Consider the following 10,291-nt stretch of genomic DNA (forward strand, 5'->3'; position numbering starts at 1 on the left):
AAAAACCCCTATCACTATGAATGCAACTGTTTTCAGAGTCTTCTGGTGGCAAGTTATTGAACCTAATGACTGTCTTGGGGAGTTCTAAATTTGGATTGAATGTCAGAAATGGGAATGATCTTGAGGATTCCTTAATTCTGTAGAAACCACAATGAAGGAGCAAGGGAGGAGTCAGCTTGAGTTTCCACTTAGGAAGATGACAGTGCACAGTGGAGCAGGTGAGAGGTCATTATTAGTTAAAGAGCATGATTTTTTTTTTATGAAGGTGACAGCAGCTACTGATAGTCTGCTGTTGTATTTGCTGTCAGCGACTAGCATACAAACTCCTGTTTATTTTTTTTAGAATTTTAAAAGAAATTATGTGTATGTGTATGCCTCTGAGCAGATGTGCATGTGCATATGCATGCAGGTACCTGTGGAGAACAGAGGAGGGTGTTAGATCTCCCTGGATCTGGAGCTATTATGGGTGGTAATAGGATGCTGGGTATGGGTGCTAGAACCAAACTCTGGTTCTCTGTAAGAGCAGTGTGCACTCTTAATCACTGGTGATCTCCCCAGCCCTTGTGTCCCATTATTAAATACCAATGAGTTTTAGGTTGAGTATGTTAGTTTGGATTTTTCATTGCCATAGGTAGTCTCCCCTCCATGGCTGCCTGAAGCTGTTCTGAAACTGAAACTACACCTGACAAGCCCCGGGCTGAAGTCCACCTGTGGTGCAAGACAATGCACACTAACAATTTCGTGGCTAGGCTCCTCCTGAGATCAAAGACTGACACTCAGCTAACTCCTGCCAGAACTCTCGTTTGAAGTCCTTGCTGCCTAAACAGATTTTGTGCCTCTACGTCTGGTGTCATGTTTACGTTACAAGTTTGATTGTCGTGGTTTCATTTTTGCTGCCTGCTATAAAAACTCATCTACCCCGAGTAAAAGCATGCTTTGATAAATATTCTTGGTGTCTGACTCTTTGTCTCTCCACCCGTTTATTTCCACAGGTCCTGTCCAATCTCCAGTCCGAAACAACCCACAACCTGCGTAGGTCTACTGGCCAGACTCTACAGCCATAGGAAACTGGGGAGCTGTGGAGGGTCTGTCCTCAGGAGACCTTTTCTATATGCAAAAGGACAAGAGACCTAGTTTAATTTCCTCCCTAAATGATTAGTTAGCAGTTATAGTTCACCGAGTTGTAAAGGTTGGAATCCACCCACCCAAATTACTTTAGTTGACAGTTTTGTTGTTTTATTTTGTTAGTAATTGAAAGCACCAGAAAAACCACTTTAAAAGAAGAAACATTTACTTTGGTGTCAGCCCCTAGTTGGCTAGCTCCATTGTTTCAAGTCATGGTGTGGTGGAACATCATGGTTCAGGGCTGTGGTGAAACAAAGTTGCCCCCCTCATGCTGCCCAGGAAGCAGAGAGAGAGATGTGGGAAGGTACTGGAGACAGGGTATGTCTTTCAAGGACATGTCCCCAGCCAGGGCCTCCTTCTTCCAGTTTCTACCATGTCCCATTAAATGCACTGATAAAGAGCTCTCAGAAATCACTCACTTTTCAGAACCTTCCTTTTGAACATTGCTATATTTGGAGCCAAGCCTTCCACACACGAGCTTTGGAAAACACTTCATAGCTAAGCTATGACATATGTTAAAGATGTAAGAGCCATGCAGAGAGAGGCCACTTGCCGTCTGGGCTCTTCCTTGTGAGTTCTGAAGACCACACAGCTGTCTTCCCTTGACTGTGGAGGTTCCTAAATTCTCTCAATTTGGATTCCCCTAGAATCAGACAGAGATTAGGTAGGATACTGGAGAAATGAATTGTGATGCAAGTTATCATAACGGTACCAAGCTTTGGTTCTACTGTGTGTGGTGAGAGCTGCCATAGCTCTTACTCACATATGTGCAAGGCACTATTATAAAGCCTTCATGAGCTCACATTTGTTCTATGTGAGAATGGTATGATTTCCTCATTTTACAGATGAAGATGATGGGGTGGAGAGGAGAAGAGAGAGGGGAAAAGACTGTCCAATGTCACATAGCTAGAGAGTGACAGAATCAGGAACCCATAGGACTTTAGGAGACTGCAGGACTGGACTACCTTCTGAAGAGTAGGAGAATGTTCTTTATCTTCATAGCTAAATGGATCTGGAGGCAGGGCTTCTGCAATTCTACGCTGGGTAAAAATGAGTACAGAACATTGCTTTTGAGCATCAGTAATATTTGTGCAACCCTAGGTATGGCCTGTTGATACACCACTCTACTTTGAGATAGAATGTGGCATAATTTATAATCCCTTCTTTCAAAAACCCTCTTTTAGTAGCAGAGTATAAGATGAAATGGTATCACATAGATTTAACATACTTAACATACTAATGTCAAGAATATGAAATGAAGGACACACACAGGTTTTATATTTTTTGGCATTTATTCATATGTCCAACTGATTTCTCCCATCACTGTGAAAATTTGCAATGGAGAAAGCCTTTCTTTTTTAATGAAAATCCCATTAGGACTAGAGTATCATCAAGCATGCCTAATTCAAAATCTGTACTTCACCATTCTGTTCGATGAGTATAATGGACTCAGTCACAACGGGATGCAGAGCAGCTCTCTCCTCACCTGCGAAGACTCCAGGGCTTAGCTGAACATCTGAGTTATCGTCTGTCTTTGTAAAAATTAGCAAGCTGGGTGCTTGCCTTTAATCCCAGCATCCTAGAGGCAGAGACAGGGCAGCAGCAGCGGCAGGGGGCTGGGTAGGAAAGTCTCTAAGTTAGAGGCCACCCTGGTTTACATAGTGAGTTTCAGGCCAGTGGGCCTACGTTATGAGACTCTGTCTTAGCAGCAGCAGCAGCAACAACAACACCCACCTATTTCATTTTCTGCCCATTTAATCTACATTGTCTAGTGCTTTCCAAATCTTTGTTGGCCATTTAAATAGCTTAATTGCTCCAAGGCACTATTTTCAAAACATTTACAAATGCAAGACCTTATAAATGAAGCCTTGGTTTGCACAATTCTAGCAAGAAGACAATTTATTTCTATAAGGAGAACCCACATTGTGCTTAGAGCATTGCTGTGCATGACTTAAAATATACATGAAGGTATTTTTCTTATTCATAACTTTAGAAGACTAGCATAGTTAGTGTCCTTAAGCACAATAAGGACATAGTTAATGTCCTTAAGCTAATGTGCTCTCTAAATGCAGCAGTGGAATGTGGCTTTAAGAAATGTACTAACATTGTCAGGCATAGTGGGGCAGGCCTTTAATCCCAGTACTCAGGAGGTAGAGGCAGGAAGAGCTCTGAGCTCTGAGACCTTGGTCTGTATATTGAGTTCCAGAGCTACATAGTGAGCATGTTTTCAAAACACAAACAAACAAACAAAATGTGTGAAGGCAGTTGATTTTTGGAAAAACAGGCTCAGCCAGTGTGATATCCATCATTATGGGTTATGAATAAAAAACACCAGGGAAAGGATTAAGCTTTGTGTGTCAGTGACATTCAGTAGAGATGGCTTTGCACACTGCCGTATTCATTGGGGTCCAGGGCATAGTTCAGGTGCAGCGTGTTGACCTCACAGTGTGACCTGCAGGTGATGACTTAGCACTGCACACAAACACCATACTGTACTACATATACCACACCACACTGTACTATAACATACCACATCATATACCATAGCACATCATATTGCACCACACCATACCACACTATATACCATAGCACGCATAGTGTACCACACCACACTATACCATAGGACAATTATACCATACCATACCATATTATACCACCCCACCCCATACCGCACTACACCATACTATGCCGTAGCACAGGATAATATTATATCACACCAAACCATACTATACCATACAAAGTCATCCTACACCAAACCACACTGTATTTTGCTACACTACTGGTTTTAAGTGTGTATGGATGGATATGTAGGGATTAAGTTTTCTGAATCTACTCAGTGAAACTGTGGTATTCGGATACTTGGTCAAATATTATTCTATATGTTTCCGTGTGGGTGTTTTCCTCATTTTTTTTAACTGAAAAATTGTCATATATGTTTTGTAGAAAATAATAAATTTGATTATGCCAAATTATAATTTTCATTATAGTTTTCAATTTAAATATGACAACTCCCCCCCACAAGCCCTCTCTCTGTAGGCAGATTAAAGATGAGGTTAGCCTGATCAGTAGACTAATAGAGCAGATTGCCTTCCATTATGTGGGTGAGCCTCATCTCCTCAGTTGAAGGCCTTCCTAGAAAAAGGGCTGACTTTCTGTCTGTAGCTTACCTTCTGACTCAAGCTGAACGTCATTTCCTTGGGTCTGTAGCCTATCGGTCAATGCTGTGGATTTTGGTCTTGTCACCTCCCACAATGACACGATCCACCTTCTTGGAATACCATGCACACATGCCACACACATGCACACACACATGCCCCTACTGGAGCTATTTCTTTGGAATCTGAGGGACAGGTGATGACAGCCATCAACTAAAAATGATGGATCAATTACATTAAAGCCATGAAGACAAAACAAGCAGTCTTCAAATTCTGTATCAAGTTCAGCATCGACTTGCTGGTTACTACTGAAAAGCTTTTGAAAACAGCCTGCCTTGTGCAGAGGCATTTTCTTCATCACACTCTTTCCCTGACTGCCCTTGCTTCCCACACCTCCTTGGGGCTTTACACTAACTCTTTAAAGATATTGGTGTCACTCCTGGTTAGACTTTGGCTGGAGGCTGGGCATCTCGTGATGGTCCATATGCGTAATCCCAGCACTTGGAAAGCCGAGGTAGGAGGATGGCGAGTTTGAAAACAGCTTGGGCTAACAAGCTGGGATCTTATCTAAAAACAAGAACAAAGCTGAGATGCCCTTAGGTTCTGGGAATTCCTGCATTGGGTTCGTTGGATTTGTCTTGAGAGATATTAGTGACCATCAGCAGTTTGGGCGACTTCACTCTTCCCTGTCAAAAGCAGTTATAAGTATTCAACTAGCTTTGGAGAAATATAGATGGATATTTGTGGAGGGTAGCCCAATAGTTTTATTATAATTTTAATAGTGCCAGCATGAGTTATTTTGGTATTTATTCCTTTGGAAGTCTAGTTTTCTAGAAGGGATTGTACAGTAAGGAAAATAAGAGGAGCTAGCAAGATGATTTAGTAGACGAAGGCACTTCCTGTCAAGTCTGAGGATCTTAGTTCAATTCCCAGGGCCCCATGATGGAAAGAGAGTACTAACTCTGGCAAGATGGCCTCTGATCTCCACATGGGGTGCCATGGTAACCATGTGGACACAAACACATGCCACATACATAAAATGCAATACAAAAAGGAGATAAGAGAAAGACAAGGGGATCTTGTAACCATTTTACAGCCATCTGAGATGATGGAATAGGGGAATTTAGGATGAAGAAAAAGGGCACAGGCCCAGAACCCAAGATCCTGAGGACAGAACCACCTGCCAAGATCAGCCCTGAGAGAACTCCAGGAACCTGGAAGGAGGCAGCCCTACTTCTCTTTCCCTCTCTCGTCACTGGCCACGATACCTATGAGTCCTTGGCCAGTCATTCAACCTATTCTTTTCACAGTATCTACTATTCTGGACTTTTAAAAGCAAAATCTAGAAAATAGTAATAGCAATAACAATAATAATAATGATAAATATGAAACTTCGCCATACATCTGACAAATAAAGACATCTTTAGGGAATTTTGGTGCAGCCCAGCAGCACTAGGTGAGTGTCCCACTGGATACATAATTAATGATGATATTAATGAAAGGGATTAGGCAAAGAATCCCTTTTCTGTTTACATTATTGTGGTCTCTGATATCTGGTCAGCTGTCTCGTGGGGTGGAGCCTTGCCGTTGGGAGTCACACTCATTATTTTAATTCTTTGCCCGGGTCCAGACATCTTTTTAGTGTTCTTGAAGTTAAGGGAATATTGATCAGGTTTCTGGCTTTAATAGATCTTCATTCAGCAAAGGTGCTCTTGAAGGCGACATGCAGCTCTCTTAGGGAGAAACATCTGTCCCATAAAAATTTCAAGAGCTGCAGTAACGACTATCCGTTTTCATTATTTGAAGCGTGTTCCTCTCTGGCAGTCGGTGTGGATAGTCTCCCAGAGTCCTTTGCAGCAGCTAATTTTTAAAGACTCCTCCCTTGCTGGAAAAGTCTTTAAAAGCAGGTAGACAGCCCCCCCCCCCCAAGTGTTCTCTGTTTTACACTGGAGGCCTCCACTGCTCTGAGGATAAGGGTCGGGCATTTAAATGGTTTCTAACCAGTTGGTATAGATAGAGGTCGGCTTCTTTCATTGGTGTCCCCCAAAGACTTTATAGTCAGTCACAGGCAACATGCTCAGAATGAGCATGACCATTCCTATGTTAGTGTCCCAGAGACAGAAAGCAAGAGAAATAACAGTTACATTCATTTCCCAGGCTCAAAAAAGAAAGGTGGACTTAGTGCTTTTGGCAGTACCAAAGGCCGGATTGGAAAAACTACATATTTTCACTGACAAAAGTCAGACCTTAGAAAAATGAAGCAAAGCTTGATATCTCAACTCCTCTTTCTCTTTTTGTTTAGTAATTGTTCAATAAAGAAAAATGATACACTTGGGAGGAGAAGAGAGGACTCAAACAAGATGACTTTTGCTTTAGGTCTGCAGATGCGGCATCTTGGGATACCACCTTGCAGGGTGGTTAAGAGGCCATAGATGCTCTGCTTGCAGGTAAAGGCAAGAGTTGCAGCTATCTTCCAATCAAAGCTTTAGTGTATATGTGTGCCATGCGCATGCCATGCATGTGCCATGCATGTGCCATGCGTGTGCTAAAGCATTCCTGTAGAAGTCAGAGGGAAACCTCAGGTGTTGGTCCTTGCCTCCCACATTCAGTTAGACAGGATCTCTTGTCCTCTGCTGCATGTGCCAGGCCAGCTAGCCCAGAGGCAGAGAGTTTCCTGTCTTCCCCTCCCTTCTCTTTGTAGGTTGGTGATGGTCTTAGAGATGTGTGCTGAGATGAATGCTGGCCTTACTTGGGTCTGGGGATCTGAACTCAGTTCCTCACAGTTGAGTACCAAGTGCTGTATTGGCTGAGCTGCCTTTCCTGCATGATGTCTTTTGTGGAAGGGAGTCTTCACTAAGATAGAAGGCCATTTTCATTTTCATGAGGAAATCTCAGTTTGGTCTCTGTACTCGCTGGTTTTGTGTGTCAACTTGACACAGGCTAGAGTTATCACAGAGAAGGGAGCTGCAGTTAGGAAAGTGGCTCCATGAGATCCAGCTGTGGAGCATTTTCTCAATTAGTGATCAAGAGGGGAGGACCCCTTGTGGGTAGTGCAATCCCTTGGCTGGAAGTCTTGAGTTCTATAAGAAAGCAGGCTGAGCAAGTCAGGGGAAGCAAGCCAGTAAGGAACATCCCTCCATGGCCTCTGCATCAGCTCCTGCTTCCTGACCTGCTTGAGTTCCAGTCTTGACTTCCTTTGGTGATAAACAGCAATGTGGAAGTAAGCTGAATAAACCCTTTCTCCCCAACTTGCTTCTTGGTCATGATGTTTGTGCAGGAATAGAAACCCTGACTAAGACAGCCTCTAAGTTTGTTTCGTCAGGATTCTGGAAAGATGCATGGAAACCTTGCTTCATTATGTAGGCCCGGTTGTAACCTCTGGACTCCACTAGAGATAGGGAGTGGAGCTCTGAGACAGGAGACCATCTAGAGTTTGTGAGGCTCAAAGCATAGCCAACTTCTAGAACTCTTGAGAAAACACAGTGCTTGGAGAGGTAGCTCAGCAGTTTGAAGCACTTACTGCTCTTCCAGAGGATTCAGGTTCAGTTCCCAGTATCCATGGCAGATGCTCAGAATCACCTGTAACTCCAGTTTCAGGGCACTCAGCACCCATTCCTGCCTTCTTTGGGTGTATACACATATGGCACTCAAGCACACACATACATAGGCATACACACACGTACACATATATGAAATGAAAATGAACACACACACACACATACATGAAGTGAGAATGAGTTTAAGATTGAGAGAGAGAGAGAGAAACAGAGAGAGAGAAACAGAGAGTAAGTGTGTGTGTGAATGGACTCACTCATGAGTACAGATCAGAGGTCTACATTGATTGTCTTCCTCTATTGTTCTTTGCTCTTAGTGTTGAGTTTAGCATCTTTCACTCAAACAGCAAGCTCCTGTCTCCTTCCCCTCTAGCATCGGGGTTACCAGCTGGCATTGCCACACTGGTGTCTTCATTAGAGTTTTACTGCTGTGAACAGACACCATCACCAAGGCAACTCGTATAAGAACAATATTTAATTGGGGCTGGCTTACAGGTTCTGAGTTTCAGTCCATTATCATCAAGGTGGGAGCATGGTGCAGGAGGAGCTGAGAGTTCTACATCTTCATCTGGAGGCTGCAAGGAGAATACTGACTTCCAGGCAGTTAGGATGAGGGTCTTCTTAATTTTGCAGTCTTCACTTCTCTTAATATTTTACCTTTATCTATTTGGCATACAGGGTATATGTGGGCATGTCTGGACACACACATGCTTGCTGCAACATCCATGTGGCAGTCAGAGGACCGCTTGAGGAAGTCAGTTCTCTCACATGTAGGCTGTGAGGACTGAACTCAGGTAGTCAAGCTTGGTGGCAAATGCCCTTGCCACCTGAGCCATCTCACCAGCCTGATGATGTGGTCTCCACAAGGATTTACTTTCTGTTTAGACAATAGATAATTCAGAGGTGTCTTTTTTTTTCTTTCCTAGAATGATTGGCATTTTTTATTTTATAGGGAAATTTATCTTCTGTCTCTTCTTTTTGTTCAGTTTTTTGAGCCAGGGCCTTTGGCCTGGTCTGACTTCATACTTACTGTGTAACTGAGGATGGCCTTGCACTTCTTGCTCCTTCTGCCTCCATCTCTCAAGCACCTGGAGTTGCAGGCTTATGCAGTCCTGGAATGAAACCCAGACCTGCCTGCATACCAGCATTGACTGAGCCACGTCCCCAGGCCAAGAACGTTTCTTTTGGTATCCTAATTCTTTGCTGGGAATTTCATTTACATTTTAACATTGGTTAGCATTCAGATTAGAAGAAGTGGGCAGCCAGTTTCCCTTTTATACAGGTGCTGAGGCTTAGAGGCATTGCCAGTGTCCTCAGACAGCGAAGCATTCTGACTTCTGAGTGGACAGTACCTGGCTCTTGAGGGCTTTGTCCTTTGTAAAGTGTGCAGTTATCTTCATCAGAGTCAGAGCTTCCTGTCAAATCAGGAAGACTCACCCTTTCTTCGAAAGGTGTGTGGCTGAGTCCTCTCTGTTCATTAATGATCACAGAAGCCAAGAGTGTTGGCATTATTAATCAACATTTGTCATCTCTTTTAATGATCATCACTTTGTGTGTGATTTAAAATTTTTGGTACATTTCCTTTCATGATGCCAGAACAATTTCTATGTTACTTATCATTTTTTTATCTCCTTCATCACGTTTCATTATTTTTCACCCGAGCTTCGAGTTATTTGATCAATTGAAGGAATCAAAAAAAAAAGTGTACTCTTTGTATACTTCAAATCAGAACCCTAGACTCTTTCCACTTACTTTTTGAAAAGGCATTTTTATAAATTATAGTTAAAATGGTGTGTTTAAACTTTCCTGGTTATAAAAAGAAGGAGGAGGAGGAGGAGGAAGAAGAAGAAGGAAGAAGAGGAGGAAGAGGAAGAAGAGGAGGAAGAGGAAGAGAAGAAGGAAGAGGAGGAAGAAGAAGAGGAGGAGGAAGAGGAGGCAGAGGTGGCACATAAAGTGGGTTTCAAATTATACACATGGTTCCCTTTCGGACAAGAGAGAGCCTCTGCTTTGACTATGGGCTGATTAGCAGGGGCTCCTCTTGCAATTTTATACATCAATGATTGGAAGCTGTTTTTGCAGGTGAGCTTCAGACTTGACACCTTTCAAACCTTGTCAGGCCATGATGTGAGTCCAGACTCTTCTCCTGACCTTTATGTTGCTGGATGAGTCAACATAGCTGGAAGTAGGGATTGTCCCCACCCAACCCCAAGAAGGTGAACTGCATTTTAACTGTCCATGGAGAAGACTGGAAAACAAGTCTCTACACCTCACACCCCTAGATCAAGGCATCCCCAATTCAACATCTCTTTTATCAAACATCAGAAAGGTCCCCAGCCATCTTAATGCCACTGGACACAGCAGAGGAAACAGTGTGGAAAGAGACCGTGTGATCCTGGGCATATACCCAAAAAATACTGCAACATGTAACAAGGACACATGCTCCACCATGTTCATAGC

Source organism: Mastomys coucha, unplaced genomic scaffold (genome assembly GCF_008632895.1).
Source record: "Mastomys coucha isolate ucsf_1 unplaced genomic scaffold, UCSF_Mcou_1 pScaffold22, whole genome shotgun sequence".
In the NCBI taxonomy this organism is placed as follows: Eukaryota; Metazoa; Chordata; class Mammalia; order Rodentia; family Muridae; genus Mastomys; species Mastomys coucha.